The following is a 23770-nucleotide window of genomic DNA, read 5'->3' as shown; positions in this document are numbered from 1 at the left end:
GCAAAGTTTGAAAGAATTCGGTTTAGTAGCTTTTGAATGGTAGGTAACACCGCAAATCATGTTTTTCCAGAGTCGTTCTACAAAAAGCTTCGTCACTGAGTCATTTGGCGATATTTTTACATGGAAATGATATACTATATTGTACAAAAGTTTTGATCAATTCGCTTCATGCAAGTTCTGAAAAAAATTCGCAAAAGAAGTGTTTTTTTCACGCTGAAACCCTTACACTCCCCCCCCCCACACCGCACTTCACTCTTTGCGACGCAGTGGAACGTATACGTCCCATCTACTTCGTATACGTTTTTATTGGATTTTTAGTTAGCGTTGACATATAAATACGAATTATTTCTTTTAATCAACTCTTAGGGATGTAAGGAGTATTTGCAACAATTGAAACTCGAAAATCTCGTTTTTTTACAAATAAATTCGGCTGTGTCTGAACTAAAAGTCCTAGAGATCTATATTTGTTTTGCAATTATCTCAAACATTGAACTAAATAATAGATTTTTTGCAGATTTTTTCCTTAGGTCAGTTTTTTCGAAAAAAATTACCAAAATATGCAAAAATGGAGTTTATTATTATGTTGGTCTATAAAAGATTCTGAGAGACAGGGATAACTTCTCAACTAGCATAAAAATAGATTATGTGGTTTTTGAGTTCGCTGATTACGATTCTGATAACAGAATTTGAAAATTCAAAATGGCTGCTATACAATAATAGCAGCCATTTTGTACAAAATTTGCGAATTTTGTTGCAATGAGCATATAACTCGATATACGAGAGTATTTGGGATCTCTGATTACGATTTTGATATCAGAATCAACGACCCCAAAAACCCCCTTGTAAGACGTTTAGACCAATATGAAAAACATGAAATTTAGCCAAGCACAGTCACCATATTGGATACGCCATTTTGAATTTTACATTTTCGACAAAAGAATCAGAATCAGCGACCCCAAAAACCAATATAAAGCTAAAAATAACAGTATTACCAATGACAAAAAATTGCGTCACAAAGGGTTAAGAGTAGGATGGTAATTTAAAAAAATCTGAGATCTCAGTGTTCGTATTTTGAATGTGTGAACATCTCGATTCATTGCGAAAACGAATACCTATAGGACTTACTCAAAATTAGGATACCATGCAGTGATTGAACACTGCAGAGAATTTAAAAATATAGGGGAACCCGAGAATATTCGGACCTACCTACACGGAAAAAAAAGTTCCCAAAATCGTGAATAAAGTGCCATGAATTCTGGAACAACCACGTTTTCACGTTACGAAAACAGGACCATGAACAAAAATCATGGCTTCTATAATTATGTTCAATTTTCCTTCCGTAACGCCCGCGTAACGCTTTTATTAGTTGAAAAATTTGTTGAACATAGGTCATTTTTTTTATTTCAATTATAGAGGTTTTAACCTTAAGGTCATTCGCCTCTTCGGGTTAGAAAAATCTCTTAGGAAAAATTTCTAACCCTATGTGCGGGGTCGGGACTCGAACCCAGGTGCGCTGCGTACAAGGCAATCGATTTACCAATACGCTACGCCCACTCCCCAACATAGGTCATGTTTTCCGCCATGTCATTACCAAATCGATTTTCTGTACGTGAACTAGTACACAATTTTAACCCTCCGGCACCCGCGCGAATGGCTCCCCGAATGAGCAGCCGCTAGTGCTGAAAGGAGATTTCGCTAGAGATTCTGAAGGTGTTGCACTGAATACAACAGCGCGAGTACCGGAGGGTTATGAACATAATTCATAAAACCAAAGGATGACTTATGATGTTACTCATAGATTTAGGAACATTATTTCACAAAATCAAAACAGTCTGGATACTTTCTCGTGAAAAATTTCACGAAACTCCGAATTTTATTCATGAATCCATACAATCCTCGTGAACTAATTCATGACTTTTAATATATTAGTCACGATCCAACATCCGTGCTCGAGAAATAGTTCACCAAATCATCAAATAATATTCATTTATTCGTGAACTGGTTCATGATTTCTAATACAAGAGTCCCGACTTACCATTCGAGCGAGTAAAGGCGCTTAACCTAGGCTTATTAGCCAGGGCAAGGTGTAAATACCTTTGTCCCATCTCAAAGGACCAAAGGATTAACCTTCTTAGCCAAGTCACTCCCAACCATTTATTATATTCCCTTTTAACTGAAACGGTCGGCACGGTTGTCCTCGTTTCTTCCTCCTTTAAGATTCAAAACAATTCGTTAATTAAATTATCCATTAAATGAATAACTATTCATTAAACTATTAAACTTAATTGCCGTCTAATTTTGAAACATCTTCAAACCCAACTCTGCACAGTAGGCCTGGCCGTTTTAATATTTGTGACATATGAAAATATGCTTCAAATATTAATATTGACAAGAAAAACACTAAAGACTAACTGCAGTGTTTTCCAGGATGCTTTTCAATACTGGCTGTGTAAGGGTTAGAATAGAATACAAGAGTCCCGACTTACCATTCGTGGTCGTAATATGGTTGACGAAATCATGAAATATTATTCATGTATTCGTTAACTGACTCATGATCCATAGTATACTAGTCATGATTTACCATTCGTGGTCAGGAAATAGTTCACGAAATCATAAAATATTTTTTATGTACGAATTGAGAACAGTGACATCTGTCTTCTTCAGGGGAACACTTTCAAGACAACAATTTAAAAATTGTACTATGATTCCTAGTACTTGACCTACGATCTATCTTGCGTGTAATATTTAGAAGATATCCCTAATTATTTTCAATTGCAACAAGTTGATGAAATATAGTATTATTCGTATAATCATTTTTGTTCCATGCACTATTCCATGAAATATCATATATGTCCAGTTGCTAGCGAGTAGCAAGAGGCACGAGCATTAGATATAAATTATTAGGACTTAACAAATAGTTATTCATTTGATAAGGTTAAGTGTGATGTCTCGACAGAAAAAGAAAACTGCGCTGAGCACCAGAAATACATTATAGAGCCACAAATCGTGTTCGTGATATAGGGTGATTATCGCTATGTTTCTATTATCACGCTACCCATTTGAAGCCGTTGGTTAGAGCAGTGTCTGCCATCTTTGTTTAACGCATTGAGTCAAATGGTAGCGCAACAATAGGGGCACTCGATTCGTGTTTTCGTTGCGCTCAAACACGAGAATTTCACTGTTTTCAGCGCATGTATGTTATTATCTTGGTACTTAACAACGAAGCAAAGCTATTGATGCCAATTTGTACGCATTCCATTGTTTGTAGGCCGAATAATTAATGAATCAGTGGGGCGCCCTCCTTAGTATGGTGAAAATAGGCACTTCACCCTAGTTTATGGAACAAGATCCCGCTTATTAGTCCCACATTTGTGTTTCTGATGATATTTTTGCGATACTCCAAGTACAAAAATCGATAATAAACAAAAAATAACAGACCGCGATAATAAAACTGCTAATGCTATGAATATCAGTCACGTCACTCCAGGTGTCAAATTCGAAAGTAAGCTCTAGAACAGCGGTTCTCAACCTTTTTCGTACCACGGACCCCTTAGAAATTGCCTTGGGTTGCTGCGAACCCCCACGGATGAACATCGATTTTGATGTTATATTCAGTTTGTTAGGAATCAAGACTTCAAATTTCAATCTGGACTCGAAAAATATATTTTTCTTCGCGGACCGCCGGCAACGACTTCCACGGACCCCAGGTTGAGAATCACTGTTCTAGAATAAAATATCATAATAACGTGCAAATAAATTACGAAAATCGTGACTAAGATCCTGAATTCACGAACATAAATCACTCTACTAGTGACTAAAATATCACGATAACGTGAATAGAAATTATGAAAATCGTGACAAAGATCCTGAAATAATTAATTATATGGAGCACATTACTCACACAAAAATCGTGACTAGTATCCTGAAATTATGAGCATGAATCACTCTACTCATGACTAAAATACCACGCAATAGAAATTACGAATATCGTGACTAAGATTCTGCAATCATGAACATAAATCACGCTACACTGAATGAAAAATCCGATAGCAAACTCATGAAAAAATATCACGGTAACTTGATGAGAAATCACAAAAATCGCGAAAAAGCTTCTGCAATCATGAACATCGTTTAACTGTCGGCAGTGTATTCACAAATTGTGAACAAGGATCACAACAAAAACTAACCATGTCCAGGGAACAACCACAGTAACCTTACCAAACATTCGAATGTAACGCCATGTATATATTAAGGGGCCGTACACTAATTACGTAAGGCTTTTTTAGAGCTTTTCAACCTCCAGCCCCCCCCCCCCCCCCCCAGATAAGAGTTCGTAAGATTTTGGTGGAATCAGTAGCGTCTGGCTCTGAAGATTTTGGTGAACTCCCCCTCCCCCTACATAAGATCTTATCATGATTATCGTAATTAAAAAATCGAATTGTTAATTCATCAAATAATAAGATAGCGAAAACGATATATCACGCGTGTTTTTTGTAAACGGCCAATAAGCATGCTGTCAAAATTCACTTTATAGTCTGCGGCTAATGGTTTGTCCGGAATTTCCTCTCAAAGTGAATTTTGTCAGCATGCTTATTGGCAGAATTATGTAGAATTTGAAAGAGTTTATATCTCTTCTGGCATGAATTTATTGTGAGTTCCAGCTGTGACGCTTATCGTACGCATAGCTCCGAGTTAACCATCTTCGAATTTTCTTGAATTAAAATACAGTTCACACTCTGGAAATATTCGACATTCAAGATCTTTGAGAATAGCATGTTAGAACATTTTCCAGATACCTTGCGGGTTTGAATCGAACGTTTGAAAAGGACAAAGTCGGTCTAACAACACGAAGGGTATCAACACTTCTTAACTTGTAAGGCATATTGTAACTTCAGTTCCCGAACAGAACAATGTACAACCAACAGCCAAAAAATTACTCATATTGTTTGATATACTAGGATTATATGGTATAAATGAAAATAGTTCCCTTTTCTTATTAAAAAGAATATTTTCCTTACGGATTTAATTTTTTAAACTTGTTTTATGATATTACGTAAGAAAGGACAAACCCTCCCTCCCCCTCAGATAAGAATTTGTAAGATATTTTGAAACTCCCCCTCCCCCATATGCCCTTACGTAATTAGTGTATGGCCCCTTAGACGCGAACTAGTTTTTTGGATCACATATAGTTTCATGAATACTAGGTTTATTGTTCATAATTTCTGGAACTTGGTCACGGTTTTGAAAATCCTCCAGTTCACGAAATCGTGATCTTGTTTTCATGAATTTATGAACGGTTTTTTTTTCGTGTAAGCATATTGCATGTTTGAGTAAGTAAATGTGACAGAATTTATCGGTGAAAGGTCCTGTTAGTTTGAATCCTCAGCTACATTTTGGAGCCATACAAATTAATTGGCACCACTCCATGGCAGCGCTAGGCGACGATTCGCAAAACTCTACGTTTTGTCCATCTTTTTACAATGTAGGGGTAATTCGAACCTCCCTACGGGGAAATTCAGCACGCCATTTGTTTTGAATTTATAATGGAATTATGTCTACCTATGAAATTATTGGAGAAACTCCTCTTCGAAAAATCGCACAAAAGTGGTGCGCGTCTTGGAAATATCTGTGCTTTCACCCAAACAAAAATCATTCCATATAATGGGATCTCAAGGTTTCCATAATACTTGTTATTTTTGTTTGACTTTTATTTATCACGATTTTACCATTATATTGATTATTGTGTTGTGGATGGCCAAAAAATGAAACACGTCGAAGAATGAGATTCATCTGTTAAAATTAAAATCAGAATGGCGCTTCCATAAATATATACAACAGTCAGAAAGTGTTAGGATTTTCTGAGATATCGAGGTGGTCTGAATTACCCTCACGGTCTTAATAGCCTTGGGTTCCCCTACAAAATTAATATCCTTTTGGGTACCTGCTACGAATTGAGAACAGTGACATCTGTCTTCTTCAGGGGAACACTTTCAAGACAACAATTTAAAAATTGTACTATTAGTTTGAGGAAAAAATATCTTTGACAGTAGTCACGAAGTCAACAAGAGAATAATAAATGTTTCATGTATTTTCGAACGAACTGTCATATATGACAGTACCAGTTACCTGAATCACTGAGCGTTAGTCATGTTTGCGATATAGTTTTGGAATGCTAGTATCTAGTCGTGTCGTTGGCGGAATGGTCCTTTAAGCATAGTGTTACCTTCCGTTGCATTTCATTTTATATTATGTTTACGTGAATGCGGTATTCAGGTTAATGACAGTCGGGCAAGTGGTCTATTAGGATTTATGGCATTCGGGTAAATGGTCCATTCTGTTTAAATGGCCCATTCGAGTAAATAGTTTTCGGTCGAACGTCATTCGGGTAAATTACTTTCGGGTGAATGTTATAAAACCGTACACAAATTCGGTACCGAAAGATAATATACCCACGCATTCAAAGCTATGCCAAACGACCATTATACCAAATGAACATTATGACAAATGGAGTCCTGTGTCATCTGCTTTTATGCCTAATAAAAATTATGCCAAATGAACTTATAGCAAATGAACTTAAGCCAAACGACGTGCCTCCCTATAGCACATACGTACTCAGATGTGTTTATCAAAACTTAAACTAGCAGCCGATAATGATAGCACTAATAACATTTTTTCCAATTTTTTTTATCATAAATGCAAAATTACTACAACAAAAATATCCGGGAAAAATCAACAACTTCTTCAGTTGGAAATTTAACGAGTCATCTTTCCGTGTTGTACCATACCAATTTCACCACCCGCTCTCGTAGCATGTAATACACGAATAGGAGAAATGCGAAAGCATCGGAGCATTGGGGCAAGTTTTCGTAGGTTACAAGTGAGTAATTTCCTTAAACGTGTAAAATAAAGCTAATCCAGTTATAAACGCGTTGAAGAGATGAACAACTTTCGTTTCGGCTGTACCTAAGGAGAAGTTGTTTGTGTTTGGTCAGTTCGAAAGAGGTGCCTACATCAAGTGTGGTAAACAACGCCGCAAGCGTACGAATGGAAGATGTGGTTGAGACGGACGCACCAAACAGTTGGATGCATTTGGTTTTACTTGTCTTATGTCAATTGGTTGGTATTTCGCGTTGGTTTGATCAGTCAATTTACATATCAGCTTAGATAAAGATTATCAGTTTACTAAAAATAAAATACGAGCTTACTAACAACCAGTTCCGTTCACCGATCTTTTCACGTACCTTGAATCTGACTACGGATAGCACTACTACAACTATAACATAAACAAAGCAGATACAACGTAGAGCATGCCTCTGTCAAGTACGGCTAGACGTTAAGAAACTCGTTGTTAATAAACTTGAAGATCCATTTTACTGTCCATTTCTCCACTTACTGTATAATGTTACCGGTACGCCACGCAGAGGATAACAGTATAAAATGCACCACTCTACTCATCCGGTGGTCGAAAATATTTTTTGAAAATAAACTAGTTTATTAATTATATAGTACCTTTTCGCCTAGACGCTGTAGCTATAAGTAAAAATCTTTTCATGAAAAACTCTTAAACGCCTCTTACCCAACGTGACATCATGATGTTTGAATGACACTTCTCGCTTGGCAAGTACAACAAATTAATATTGTCATTTGATTTCACAACTTGTTTACCGATTATTACGATTTTTCATCTTACTATTATTCGTTAGCTTTAAGTAAGTAGGATGCCATTTACCGTTTTAACCATAAAAACGGATGAAGGAAACCTGATGGCGTTTTATTGAATGAAGATATCGCAAATGTGCATTAAGGTACAAACCGAATGTACCTTCTCTCGTGGAACGTGGAAAGGTTGGTTTGAAAAAACTGACAGCTTTCTGTAGCGTTACGTTGTTCCGACAACTTTGAAACTTTTCAAATTGAGCCTGATGCTGCGTCAGTGATCGAGCATTCTGTTTGAGGCTTTAGTCGCACGACTAAACTGACTTTGCACACCAGCCACTCCCTATCCGTCGCACAGCAGGTGTGGATTCACCCACCATCCAATCGGCATGATAGCAGAGATGTGAGATAAGTTTGACGAAGTGAATGCTGTAATTTCAACTAAATGAAAAAAAGTCGGTGATGCAGTGAGAGTTTGTAGGTGTATTATGAAAGCAGTAAAACATTTTAAATTTTACTGGTTGTATGTTTTGCGATGAGGAATTTTTTCCTTTTTAGTAGAATAGTCTAATCTTCCAATATACACGCAGAAAAAAATCAGTAAGAATGAACAAATTTTGGTTTTAATTAACAATTTTCCCGTTTGATATAGTAACAAACAAGATTCAGATTTGATTTAATCAATACTGTTGCTTGAAATTACTAACAAATTCAATTGTTGGCTTTTCAATAGTTTCAACAAATATTTCGTTTGAAACAACAAAATCATGATAAGTTTAACCTAACAAACGGGCTCGAAGTCCGCATAAGGTGCCTATCACCGACGTCAGAGAGGGGACTCTATCATGTGAATCCTAGATATCGGTCCTTCAACACATGCACTGGAATCAACGACTTTTCTTTCCTTCGGAAAGAAGACGTGACCGCAGATGTTTCATCTCATAAAATCTCAACGACCTCGGCTGGGATTGAACTTAGTCCCACTGTGGTGAGAAGAAGTCACGCTTTTAACTCAACCAACTGCGTCGTCAAGAATTTTGCTTTGAATGAGTAGACACAGAGAGTTGAAGTCACAGTAGCGATTGATTTCGGTAATGTGAGATGTCCCTTTCTACGCGGAGGGGAATATTAAACTATAGAAAAATGTGGTTTAGTTCCGGAGACACCTGTACCCAGTTTTATAATGTAATGAATATGCTACCGATTTCATAAGGATTGTTGTCAATTCATTTTCGCTCCATCACCGCCGAGTAACAACAAGTCAGCCAGCCTGTAAATTTATTTTAGAAAAACATCTACGCCACACTATTTGTAAAGCAGCTTATTCTATCATCTTCTTTAAAGATATGCACACTGACTGGAGGTGAATTGCATTACCATTAAACTACCTAAAGCTACTGCTTTGAAAAGAGGAAGATGTTTTATGCATACTGGAGAAAGAGCCAATAAAAATGCTGTGCTCCGAGGGGCTTTTCCCTGCTCCTGTAGAATAATATAAAGTAAATAAATCTTAAATCTTAAAAAAATGGCTTCTTCAAAACCCTCATTCATTGAAACACACTGCTCTGAACTAGAAATTGTTTAAATTTAGATGTATTCGAAATTACATTCTGGTCTGGTGGTACAGAAGGTATAGGGCTGCTCTGATAAACCAGTGATCAGATGATCGATCCCCACCCAAGAAGGATTCTCATGGCAATATGTGACGAAAACAACATCAAAACAAACTTTAAGTAGCGTCCTGGACTTGAGTTTAATATACGATAATCGAAAGATGAGAGGTAGCAGTCATTTTCAAGAATACGAAACTGTCGAAGAGTTGAGAAATATATGATTCGGTAGACTATCTGTAGCTGTGGCTTAAAATGCGACATTTTCCTTGCAATCGAGACCCCGCAACCAAGAAGTTTACGTGAACGAATGCTTGGGCCAATATCTGCTGCCTTTCTTGAAGTAACAGGACTGTTATGCTGTTTTGGCCAGATTTGATATCGTGCCATTATATATAGAACCAAGACCGTGGAATAGTACCGTCAACGTGCTGGTTGTGCCCAACGACAAGAACCCTTCCACGGCAAGCCATCGTTTTCACCTTCTCGTTAGCAAATCAGAGCTCCTGCTTATGCTTCCCGAGACATCACTTGGGACTTGTCAGTTACTTTAGGTATCATATGTGTCGTGTGACTGTTTGGATATAGTGTCTAACGAGTTTAGATACATCATCTAACTTGGCTCCAAATTGGTGCTAGTTGCTGACGATATGAATTCGAAACACAAAAATTCAACTTAATTTTGAATTAGGTCTTATGTTCTCAATGCAACCGGTGTCAGATTCGTTCGAACCATATTTGGTCGAAAAATCAATCATCCGTAATGCAGAATAAGGCTGGATATTTGTGAAATGTGCTATATTATAACGATCAAATCCCAATATTTAGTGTTTCGCAGTGTTAGTGTGGGTTAGTGCGCGATAACCATTTTTTTTACTTGGTAGATTACCGACCAGTTTGCTATTCATAACCTTTTTAACCATTTTCCTTAACCGTTTCTGCACAAAGTTTACCAAAGTGTGGCGTCTTCCTACATAACTGACACGTAGGCATCTGTCCTAGGTACGTGACCGCGTAATCATATGGGACATCTTCGTTTGATTTCAATGAGATGTTTATGTATGAAGGAATTGGCTTGATCGAATGAAATCTTTTTGAGGTAGGACTAACACACATTAACTTAGATTAGTTCTTACATACATGCATGGTGCAATTGTCCAAGAAGAAAATACACACCTTGAAGAACAGCTCATGAAAGAAAGAATGATTGATTTTATTATTCATTCAACGAATATATGAGTATTGCTGCTTCTATGTTGATTATCTCCCAAATTATTCAGGTTAGATTATATTCATGAAGCCATCAAAGATAGAACTATGGAATCTGTTTGATACGAGGGAGAATTTTTTTCGTGTACTGTGACGTGTATATAAGCCGAGTTACTGAAACAAAAAAAGGTCACAAACGTAACATATGTAGTCTAACGCTTCATTATTTTGCTTTATTTTTTAATATATGGATACAATTGTATTGATAGTACAGATAATAGGCTTGAAATGTGCTTGAACCAAAACTGTTCACTTAAGTGGAGAAAGCATTCAGTTAATCCACGGGACAAATAGGAAAAAATCTACACTTATAAGAGATAAATATCTCGCATGGTGTTTTTCATTTTGCACACTCTCACTAACGCTATACGAAGGCATGAAATAGCAAAGCGTAGTTTTTTTCTAACTCGAAAAAACGAGCCAAAAGTTAAAATCTCTACAATACAGAATGCCTTGCGATTCCTTTTATTTTTTGCGAAGTATGCCTATTGTCGGTTATGACTAACGTATCTAACGCCAATCGACCATTATGCCTAACATCTATGATGCCTAACGTATATATGCCTAACGTACCGACATTTGGAGAAATCAACAGCTACACAGTGGGGTACTTTTTACTGGGCATCAACACTGATCACTATTTCGCACAGTAGGAAGAGGTTGTTGGTATAAGTACTGCTTGTGGAACAGGCACCGACAGATTCGTAGGTAGGATTGACAGCATAATTTTTAGCTTTTGCTCAGGGCGAGATGAGAAGATAAACTGCGTATACCATACTATTTGATGTGAAAAAGAAATTATATATCGAAAACACGTTAAACAACCTTGATTGACACCGTTCGATACCAGTTTCGACGTACCAAACCAAAACGCGAGTGGCGTCGTGAAAACTATCGAATAGGAGTTGATAACAGCTTACAGCTCCAAATGTGTTGGTTGTTAGTAGATTTTCAATTCATTCGACTACAACTTACAGGAATGGTCTTAGATACATAAAATTAAAAAAAAATCTGTTTGAGTACGCCGGGTAAGCTGATGAAAACGGTCATCACTAAGATTCCTAGTTCCCCACAAGCTAGCAATCAATTATAAGTTTCTCAGAACATTACAAAATAGACGTATAGCAATGGAAAATATAAATGCGCATTCCACTTGCCTGCAATTTGTTTTGTCATAGGCAGAGATACGTAGACATGTACGATTTTAGTTCAGGTTCGAATGATTCATGAAAATCTTCGGGAGTTTTGATTGGTTCTGTATATTGACAGTTTCGCGTTTGGATCGGATTCCTCAAATTTTATATTTTCGGATTCGGGACGTGTGCGGGTTTTTAAAATTCTCGGGTTCGAGTCGGACTCGGGTTGTGCAGTTTCCAAATTCTCGGGTACGGGTTCAAAAAATGAATCCCGCCCTTTTCCAGTTCATGCGTCTGTGCCGTTCTGTATTTTCTTCTGTGCCGACGAGTACTAGCACAGACTTGTCCATTCGAAAACATCGAGCACCCGATAGTATGTCTCACACACATTTCACCCATCATGATCGTGTAGAACAAAGAATCTATGCGGTAAAATGTAGAACTATTTTTTTCTATACGAAAAATGAATTACGACGTGGAACTTGGCCAAAATACTTAAGGTTTCGCAAAATTTCTTCCAGAGGGCCAAGAAACGATCGAGATTGAAAACGTACAATGTGCAGAAACTCGCTACTACCGAAATTCCCGTTCTGCCTCATGAATTGATGATGAGACCTGCATCAAAGCGGATTTTAAGCTGTTGCCGGGTAGAGACAAATTTGTTGTGGACGACCATTCCAGTCAAGTCGAAAGAAGCTGTCAAAATTCGCTTCTAAGTAGACCTGATTTGGACGGCATTACGCATTTGTGGAAAACGTAGTGGACCATTGGTGACCAAGGGCACCATAAACCGGGAGATTTACAAAACTGGGTTTTGGGACGGCATGATCTAAAACCGTTTTTTTGGCCTGATTTGGCTTCATGTCACTACTCTAAAACCATGCAGGAATGGTATGCAGCTAATTTTGTGGATTTTGCGCCGAATAACTATCCTGGACTCCGTTCGATCGAAATCATGATGAAACGTAAGCTTCTGAAGAACAAAGGTGAGACAAAGGCCGGAAATGAAATTACGCGGAAGTGGAAAAAATGATAAACTGTACCGAAACGTCAATCGCATATGTCGAGACTTTTACTCAAACTCATTCTAAAGTTTTTACCGACGTATAAAAGCCGAAATCACTACAAATTCAGTTGTATAACTTTGATTCCATTTTGATAACTTTGTACGATTTACCAATCAATCTAAAGTGTCGCAATAATTAACTACTCACGATTTTTATGATTTTCTATTTCTAAAACAATACCCATCATTTCCGATTTCAATCGCTTATAACGAACAGATAATCTATTACGTTGCTCTACTTATAGCATCAATCTAGTACGTCGAAACTCAAATTGCATAAATTTATTCGTAAGCCCTACCCGATAAACAAAAAAAAATCCGATTATAAAATTGAAATAAACTCATTAATTACAATTCCTTCTTCATTTCTTCTACTACATCAGATTACTTGCGATCCAACCGACTGTCTAACCAAGCGCTGAGATAATTTCTAAACATGCATAATCGCTTTCATCTTTTCCTTCCACAGTCCCACATCTCTGTCTCCAGTATATATGACTATTACCGCATCTAGGCACCTCAATGGTGAAACCCGCGGTGAATTCAGCAAATCGGTTCCTCATGGCTTGTGCTTAAGATCTTGTCTACCCTGACATCAGCTGTTAGGCGACGCACGTGACTCTGGGCTGTTCGATTCCACAACACTCCGGACCGTGCGGTGGCGGTGGTGCGATGTGGTACGTCGACACGATGCCGGAACATCAGGTTTGAAGACGCCTCCTGATCGCTGCCAGTGTAGTGTGTAGTGCGGATCTCCGTGGGCTACGCGATCGTGACGTTCGAAATTTATGTTTAACAGTGTACGAACATACCTCTCACACCCGCCCCGATCACTGTATGGTCATCTGAGTTCATGAGATGGGATTTACCCCCACGGCTCAGCTTGGTGCGCGATGGAGGTGAGGATCGCGGTTATTGCCATTTGGCTGACGCAAATTTACTTCCTTCCTCGAAAGTGAGATGGGTGATAAAAGTTAGGCGGCAGTGATCACATGGGGGTAGTTCGTTATAAGTTCAGCACGAATGCAACGTTGAAATGATATGCATTTTTATAATAACTATTTTTTTATTCGTAATTTTTCTTTCTGTATTAAGGTCCATCAACAAACACCAGATAATATTAAACGATGTTGTCAATAAAAGAAGAACGCAAACGAACAGATGAAAACAGAAAGCGAATGGAGACTCTAGAAAGCTAAATAGCTATACTTCAAATAATGGGATTTTCGCAAACTCAAAACTTTCCGAAACAATGGCTTTCAAATTCGTCTAATTTGTTTTATTCATTTACTTTATTTAAATCATTTTTGTCTTCAATTTCAATCCATATACTCATCTTACAGTTCATTAATTTAATGGATTTTATTAGTTTTGTTTATTATATGCGTTTTAAATATTGGACTAACTTTAAATGTAAGATCATTTTATTTTAATCATTTATTTTATTCAGTGTTTTATTTCTTTTTGAGTTAGTTTTATTCATTTCATCTAATTCATTCGTTTCGTTTTTTGGACCAGTTTAGTCATCTCATGCATTTAACTTATTTTATTCACTGTTTTCATTTGATGCATTTTATCCATTTTTTACAGTTCATACATTTTATTCAGTTTCTTCATTTCAATATCCTTACTATTTCTTCATTCATTTATTTTAATCATTTTATCCAAATGATTAATTTGACACAATTTATTTTTTTCCATTAAGGGGAGGTTCTTATTCAAATGACCAAAAAGTAAGCAAAATTTGGTTTTTTTGGGGCCAATGAAGACATATAGAAGAAAATAGTTTTAGGAAGACGAGGAAAGACGGGTGGCTAATGTCAGAGACATAACCGGAGTGAAGTAGAATACACTTTAGGCTCTATGCTATATTTCACCCTAAGGAGGAAAATTTGGTAAAAATCAAAATTTCTCACTAGAGTGAAAAATTGTTGGTAAAAACCAGTCTTTGTACAGGAGGGCACAAATCTTTATTTCATACTGCGTTGCGTTTCGGCTTCGCCTCATCAGAAACCGACACTAACTTATTGTCGGAATAGATTAGCGCCGGTTTGACGCAAATCCCTTAAAACTAAAACACACTTTGTGTTTCAATCGAACGACTGATCAAACGTGATGTCCCGTTCGAGCAGAAGTTCTGTTTATGCCAATGAGACACAGTGAAACCGAAACTTGTCTTGGCTTAGCAGGCCTATGCGAAAGCACTATGCTATATTTCACCCTAAGGAGGAAAATTTGGTAAAAATCTGATGAGGCGAAGCCGAAACGCAACGCAGTATGAAATAAGGATTTGTGCCCTCCTGTACAAAAACTGGTTTTTACCAACAATTTTTCACCCTAGTGAGAAATTTTGATTTTTACCAAATTTTCCTCCTTAGGGTGAAATATAGCATAGTGCTTTCGCATAGGCCTGCTAAGCCAAGACAAGTTTCGGTTTCACTGTGTCTCATTGGCATAAACAGAACTTCTGCTCGAACGGGACATCACGTTTGATCAGTCGTTCGATTGAAACACAAAGTGTGTTTTAGTTTTAAGGGATTTGCGTCAAACCGGCGCTAATCTATTCCGACAATAAGTTAGTGTCGGTTTCTGATGAGGCGAAGCCGAAACGCAACGCAGTATGACACTTTAGGCTGTTAATACAAAGGCTACAATTATGACTATCTTCTGATAAGTTGTATTAAAACCAGTTATTTCGTTATTTCCAATGGAAACACCGAAATTTCGGTGCACGTACATTGAAATCTAAAATATTCGAACATATTCATAACATATTCATATGGTAACCCTGAAAAGAGCACATAATTTAAGTGAAACAATTTTTTTTGCAACAGTAGAGAATCGGATATATTTGTACCGTTATTTCGCTATTTCCTTCAGAAATACTAAAAAAACCTATTTTAATGAAACCTGAAAATCAGTAAAAATGCAGCATTCTTATTAACAGCCGGAACCGTGGTGACTTTATCTGTACACGCACCTGACGCCATATATAATTTAAAGAGCAAGAGAGCGCGGTTCTCTCGCACCAAGCCTCCAAAAGAAAGAGGTTTTTGCTTTTTCTGTGGTGGGTCATCATTGTATATTCCGTGTATGCATGAAACTGGCACGTCAGTGCATCATTAGAATGAAATGCTATCAGCGCCTGACGGCAGTCATAGGATGTATTACCTACCACCGAAAAATGCGAGCTGACATGAGACGCAGCAGCTGCTGCGCTTGCAACGTCATAACGCAAACTAACGAATTTTTCTTATGTTCCCTTTTATATGTGTCACAGTTCATTCGATGACGAAGGGGCAGTCCTAGCAACGCTCGCTGCTTGGTCGAATATTACCGACCAACCATGAATCAGATAATTACTGCTTTCATAAAATTTATTATTTCCGTTCTTTTTAGTAATTGTACGTCCTACGCAATCGAATACAAAATTGTTGTACATATGTCCAATCGGATAGCGCAATAATCTTTATTTTTCATTCAGTATAATGGCAGATATCAACGTTTAAAAAATCGGGTAAAGTATCGGCAGAAAATTTTGAAACGGGACCTCTATATTGAAACGTTAGAAGTATTCTACTTCAAAAACAAAATGGCGCCCACGGTGACGTTCTATCTAAGGTGGGATGCGCGTGGAATTCCTAAACTGCGTACAGCCTGCTGCCCCAGGATCGATTCGAAACACAACACTAGAAATAAGGCTCTAAAGCAAACTAAATTTATTGGAGGAATGACCTACAAATGGGTAATAAACTTCAAATTTGACGTAATAGTGCAATCTGAAACTTTGAGATCGATTTTTAGCCCTTCTTTCCACTTGAAGGCCTCACTAAAAATAGTGAATACAAAGAATTTGTAGATGTTATAAGTCATTTCTCCAATGAACAAGATTTTCTTTCGAGAGGTTAAAAGATGAAGTCTATAAATTGTACCGTCTATTTGTGCGGCTTCCGGAGGGTTAAAGTTTTCAGCATACTTTCGATGAATTATGCGTGATCAGAATGTGAATATTTTGTAACAATTACATGGAATTATGGGATTTGGATACCGCTGATTACGAATCTGAAGTTAGTTTTTCGAAAATCAAAATGGCCAATCCAATATGGCGGACCCCACTTCAAAAATAACTGGTAGTTCAGCCAAAATCTAAAAAAAAGCTTTTGTGATCTATAAAAACGGATTTGAGTTAATATATATTAAAATGACAATTCCAATATGGCGGATTAAAATGTGACTTTACCAAATTTTGACCATTTTTTCCTTTTTCACCGTTTTCTGCGATTATTAGATAACTCACGATTAGTCTGCGATGCTTTTACAGATCAAGCCGTGAAATACGTTCGCGAGACCTGTACACATGTACACTGTACATTGTACAGTGCAACGCGAAGCATTCTGGGAACGTGCATAATGCTATGAAAAGGTTTCTATCTGAGGTGCACATCTCCAGCCGAGAGCGTCTCATGGCGGCCAGGACGCCGCTTCAAATAATGATGCGCGGATCGAAAAACCCGTTTAACACCGCAAAAAAATCAAATTTTTGAAAGTTTTTGTTGAGAACCTCCCCTTAATCTTATAACTTTTTTAGTATTGCTTATGGGCTTACATCATTGTAGAATACGGAAAATAAGCATATTTCGATAAATTTTGTTAGACGCAATCAACAGGTGAATCGAGATCTTGTAAAATGGGATTTATAATACAAGGTATGAAGCAATTAAAAAATATTTCTTCAAAAAATTTTGTCGCAATAGTGTTGTCGAGAGTTTTCAGTTCGCTCGGGGTATACTAGAGTGACAGAAAAAAATGACCATCATCAGCCCACCCATGAATCGATTCCTAGTCTCGCCAGAAATGTCTACTCCAAATTTGAGCCAAATCAAACAAGTCTAGCAACGTGCTTGAAGTTTGTATGGGATTTTTCGACAATTTACATGGAGAAAACCCACATGCTCATATTTTCGCCGCTAGATGACACTTTATACACAAGATTATCTCCAAAAGTGAAACTTAAGAACAATTCACACAATTCTATTATCTACAACTTTGTCGAAGACCACAAAGCGATCCGACTCGAACAGGAAAAGTTAATAAGCTTTTAACGTAGTGATGTCTGAGTTAGTTTTACACGGGCCTAACAGCGCTTGATGAGCATAATGGTGGTGGTTCAAAAGTCAATATTAACGAACTTATTCGTTTTGCGACAAAATGATTTGGTTTAGCTGGATGATATGTTCGAAAGAATGGTAATAAATGAGTTGAGGTATATTTTGGCTGTAAACAGTTAATTCCACATTTCACCGCATAGAGGGGGGAGGAGGATAGGGAGCATTAGAGTGACAAGAAAAAAAATTACCCCTATCGGCCCCCTGAGTCGATTGCTGGTTCCAGAAGGAGTAACTGCTCCAAATTTGAAGGAAATCAGACAAGTTTAGCTACCGGACCAACGTGCCTGAAGTTTGTATGGGATTTTTCGACAATTTACATGGAGAAAACCCACTAGCTCGCATTTTCGCCGCTAGGTGCCACTCTATGCACCGTATTATCACTGTAAGTAAAAATAAGAAAGATAATTTAACTGTCTACAACTTTGTCGAAGACTGCTAGTCAATCCGGCTTTGTTAAAAAAAAACTGTTAAACTTTTAACGAAGTAATGTCTGAGTTACTTTTTCATGGGGCCTAGCAGTGTATGGTTATGTATCAGCACTAGATTCCAACGAACTAAACATATTTGTGAAATAATGGTTAGAATTAGCTGAACAGTATGTTCGGAAGAATTGTAGTATATAATACGAGTTATATTTTAGTTAGAAAATTTTAGTTTCACCTGCGGTCGCATAGATGGCGCCAACACTAACTTTTCAACGGAGAGATAAACTTCTTTTAACAAAGCCGGATTGACTAGCAGCAAAGTTGTAGACAATTAAATTATCTTTCTTGTTGTCACAGTGATAATACGATGCATACAGTGGCACCTAGCGGCGAAAATGCGAGCTAGTGGATTTTCTCCATGTAAATTGCCGAAAAATCCCATACAAACTTTAGGCACGTTGGTCCGGTAGTTAGACTAGTCCGATTTTCTTCAAATTTGGAGCAAGTACTCCTAGTGGGACCAGGAATCGACTCAGGGGTGGGCTGATCTAGGGAGCATGCTTTAACACTAACTTTTTAATGGAGGGAGATATTTTGACAAAAGCTTCAGATAAATAGGATGAAAGTCCACGCTGGTGCATAGTCAGAGGAGGATAGGGTTAGGGAGTACACCCTCTCGAAATTGCATTAAAAAATTGAAAATGGACGCAAATCAAAAAACCTAAAATTTGCAAACAATAGAATAGTCTCCCTGGATGTTTCTCTACCATTTAATTCCACAATGATCATTTTTTCGCGTATAGATTGTGACTTATATCTTTATTTACATGGTAATCAACTTATACCACACAGAGTTGCATTAGATTTGTTTTATTAAAGGTCAATTAATTACACCGCTTTAAGTAAAATATTCCGTTCCATTACTGATGTGACATGAAAATGTTTTTACGGCTTTTCTGCCTTCGAAATTCTGAGTAATAACAAGAAGGTTTTAAATAGTTTATTGAAAGCATGTTAACAATAGTTATGCATGAAAATGCTAATATAATGCATAAAATCCAAATAAAATGCTATACATATACTAGTACATACTTGGTGGTTATTTGGATAATGTTGGATTTCGAGATGATCTATTGAGCTCAGCTCAGGAGACTTCAAGATTCAAAATGGCAAATCCTTTTCCTTGGGGAGTTATCTTATGAAACCGTACAATATTGATATTTTTTATTTGCAAAGGTTGCAAATGTCTACATAACCAAAATTGATATTCGCCCCTATACAAAAATCCAACATGTCTGAGCTATAGCAAAAAAGTCCGTCATAATAAATATGACGGATTTTTTACTATAGACAAATATGAAAAGCTCCAATCTGGATGCTTTTAGAATAGAGATGCATCGACTCATAAAACCGTGTCGAAAATATCCATATTGATTACGATATAAAGAATTCCGCTAAACCGGATGTCGCCATCTTGATTTTCAAAATGGTGTCAAAAATCAATCTTTGGCATCTACACGTCAAGCCCGTTCCGAAAATACTCATATTGATTGGGTTATAGAGAATTCAGTATTTGCCATAAAAATGGGGTGCCGACAATCGATCTTAGTAACCTTTAGGGAAACTGAGCTAAAACAAACAATGGTGAACATTTCGTCGCCATTCAACTTGCAATCACAATTTAGAATAAATTCACTTCGTAAATAGTCAATGCGCATAATTTTTCGATCGATTTACTTCTTTCTATAACACTAAGCAAATGATCGAAAAACCTTTTGAGTACATTTTGACTTGTTCAAAAGTTATTTTTGGTTGTAGAGCAGAGCACACGAGTCTGTTTGCTTCAGCTGTCGGCGCAAAAATAACGTGCGAATATAGCACACAAATAAAATTTGTCAGAATGACCATATCTGCTTTCTGTCAAAAGTTTCGTTGGGATGCCGGCAACCGACCGCTTTTTCCAAATATTTGGCATATTACAAACTTTTCCGTGGCGAAACACGGTGCTCTTCGTTAATTTCAAATGGACGATTATTAAGTATCTATAATTAATCCAACTCAAGCTCCATATGAGAAAATTCCTTTTTATCATTCCATTCTATCTGCTGGGTAGTAAAATAGCATGTCAATTAAGAGAGTGATAAGGGAAGTATTGCTCCGACGAGGTGATTTAGATGGTAAGGTATTAATTTCTTAAGTAGGTTGTCGTATGTTTGAAAACTACCGAGATTGGATTATCAGTATCAGCAGAACCGTAGTACTAACCCGAGCAAAGTCCAGCATCAAAATTACAGCAAATAGACAACATATTTTGATATCAAGCATCAAATTGAAATCTTATTTTGATATCAGTTTAAACTTTTTCAGATATGACATCATATTTTGATCTCATTTTGATGTGCTTACATTTTTAGAAAAAAATGTTTGTTTCTATTTCTTTGACGAACATCAAAATGATTACTTATTTTGTTATCAATGAAATATTTCACCATCTCAATGAGTTTTCAATTTGCTTTCACTGATAGCATAAATAGTTTTCTGTTTGATGTCATAGTGCAATTTTTCTGCTTTCGATTTTGATCTTTTAACCGTTAAAACGACCAAAATGATATCAACCTGAGCAATCATTCCCTACCACATCACAACATCAAGTTTAGTTCTCAATTTGTTATCAGACTCTGCTCGGGAATCCTGTACACTAAGCCATAAGGTGCTCAAGTATTCGAACATTTTATTTTTTGGTTATAAATAAATGCTTTTATCGAAGACACCAAGTCTCTTGGAACCAGAGTTACAAATATTCAAATTAATTGAATGAAAATAGATCATAATCATCCGCATTCATCTTCAATTTTCAGTAAAGCTAACGAAAACGTGAAATGAACTAGTCGCCCATTCATTCAATGCAGGTTTTATTTGTCTCCGCACGAAGCGAACATGCAAGAACGAATCAAACGTATCAAAGTAGGCACTGGCACAATGAAAGCGATGATAATGATTGTTTTATATGCTTAACCAACTTTTGATAACATTTACCCAGACATTTAGTGAAATGAATATTATTGTACGATATTCAATTGAATGAATAACACGGATTTTTGAATGAATATTTCTTATATTCATCAGGAGTCGCAACAGATTCATTTTCAGCCGCCATAAAAGGGCTTCGATTATTTATGACTCTGCTTAGAACTATTCTCTGTGCTCCAGTGTCCAATCGGAACAAAGCGAGATACATTTAATGAAAATTGGGTTCTCATTATCTTAAGTTTCATCCTAACTAACTAAAATTGCTTATCATTGTTTCATTCAATCATTCACAATCGAGTAAGTTATTGAATTTGGATTTTGACATAGTCTCGTCAGAACCCGACACTAACATAGATTTAGGATTTTGTAAAATAAATTTTCCGTTTGACATTGTCAAAAAGAAATAATGTAATGTGAAATATGACTCCAAACCCGCCAATTAATACAAGCAACCTTCTAAAATCAACATCCGAAATCACTTGAGTTATCACAAGCACAAAGATTGGTCCAAACAAGATATATATATATATATATATATATATATATATATATATATATATATATATATATATATATATATATATATATATATATATATATATATATATATATATATATATATATATATATATATATATATATATATATATATATATATATATATATATATATATATATATATATATATATATATATATATATATATATATATATATATATATATATATATATATATATATATATATATATATATATATATATATATATATATATATCAACTAAGTACCACACCTACGTATTCATCAGTTTAGAAGTTATACACACTTACCGATAAAACTCGAGCCAATATCTTTTTATGTATTCCGTAAACGTTCGTCGCTTTGCGACTTTGCGGCATGCGGTTTCAGCGACTCTTTGATGGAATAACGCTTCTTGAAATACCCAAACATTCGCGATATCCACCGTCTATTGAGGTAGCTACTATTCTCGCTTCTATTGGCCGGACCGGGTCAATTTTCTGCTTGGCTAAACGATCACGACATCAGCCAGATCGAAATTTTCACACGCTATGTTGCTGTTATTCCAAACCAAGCACTTTTCGACATGCGTTTGTGTTAACTTGAACCGTTTCATTCAACATTCCTTTTTGCTTCTTGTTTTTTTCAAAACTTCACTCACTTTCAATTTTCACCAAGGGCAAAATCAGGTTAGGTAAAAAGAATAGAAACAGATTAACATGCGCTTCTAGCACGCATCAATATCACACACAAAGCATGAAAAATCAGGCGGAAAATTGGTCCCAAAGCTACGACTTTGCCCTCTCCGAATCCGAACAATCCCCCGAAAGAAAAACATTTCTCACTTCACACCATTCGTTCCTTACATCTTCGCTTCAATTTTGCGCGTTAATATGAAACACTTTAACTTTAAAATATGTAATAAAACCATCACACAACTTCAATGGCAATAAAAGCAACAAACAACTTACCACCGACTGAATGCAGTTAGCTTTTCACGAAAAAAACGCGCAAACTGAAGCAAGATACACACCAAATAAAATAAATCAATTCACAGTCACTGGTAGGGGGAAACAACTAAAAAATGGAAAACCGCTTTCCGCGCTACTACGATTCGGGTTCACCGTAGTAAGGTGTGGAAGGGTGACCAGGGCACCTAGTAAGAGAAGATGTTGGAAAAACGACACACCAAAAGCACCCACGTTTCGGGGAGCTTCGGGATTCCGGCGGCAAGCTGGGTCACTTCAACGATAGCGCACAACCCAACGCAGCATTCGATGTCTCCACCGCCTGAGTGTTGAACGTAAACTGTTGTGGCCGCTGCCCGATAATTCAATGTGAGCTGTGAACTGAGCCGCCACCGCCGTCGCCGCCTTCTGAGAGACCTCGGCAGCTGCGAGTCGCGATAGCGCAGCAAAACAGTTTCAGCCTTCGCTACTAGATAGGTACCTACGGACCTCGGGCGTGATTTGAGAGTTGCAAGTGAGCGCGATTGCTTACGGGTACCTGTACTGTTTCTGTACTGTAGTAGGTACTAAACGCAAGAGACGAGAAATCATAGCAAAACGAGAGAGTCTTGTGATGGGCAGCTGTAGAAATGCTCCAGTGATTGTGCACTGTTGTAAAAAATGTGTTTGATAACATTCATGCACTTTATTATTTTTTTTTAGTCATTGGGCTCTTTTTAGGGTGTTGAATACATGTTTGACAAAAAAATGATGGTGAAAATTTTAATTCCATCGTAGTCCTCAGACATTTTTACATAGAAAACACTTATAATATCAATCTAATTTGAGCTTACCCTGGGATACACCGTTTTGAAGCGAAATTTCTCATATAAAATCCCAAGCGTGCAACGACAAAAATCCAACTTTAGTATACTGTACTCACAC

General features: G+C 36.9%; 1 protein-coding gene across 4 annotated transcripts in view; it reads right to left on the bottom strand.

Moving 5' to 3' along the window:
* LOC131688845 (nucleoprotein TPR-like) overlaps nt 1-23226 on the bottom strand; it is a 71259-nt gene extending 48033 nt beyond the window's left edge. The window contains exons 1-2 of one of the 4 annotated variants that reach the window (XM_058973412.1): nt 22912-23226; nt 22190-22538 (exon numbers count right to left, since the gene is read on the bottom strand). The gene's annotated coding sequence lies outside the window, so the exon portion shown is untranslated. The remainder of the gene's footprint in view (nt 1-22189; nt 22539-22911) is intronic. The other 3 variants (XM_058973414.1, XM_058973413.1, XM_058973416.1) reach the window with 3 other exon arrangements.
* Nucleotides 23227-23770: the final 544 nt, after the last annotated feature.

The sequence above is a fragment of the Topomyia yanbarensis genome, chromosome 3 (assembly GCF_030247195.1).
Source record: "Topomyia yanbarensis strain Yona2022 chromosome 3, ASM3024719v1, whole genome shotgun sequence".
Classification (NCBI taxonomy): domain Eukaryota; kingdom Metazoa; phylum Arthropoda; class Insecta; order Diptera; family Culicidae; genus Topomyia; species Topomyia yanbarensis.
This window is presented reverse-complemented; position numbering and strand designations above follow the sequence as displayed.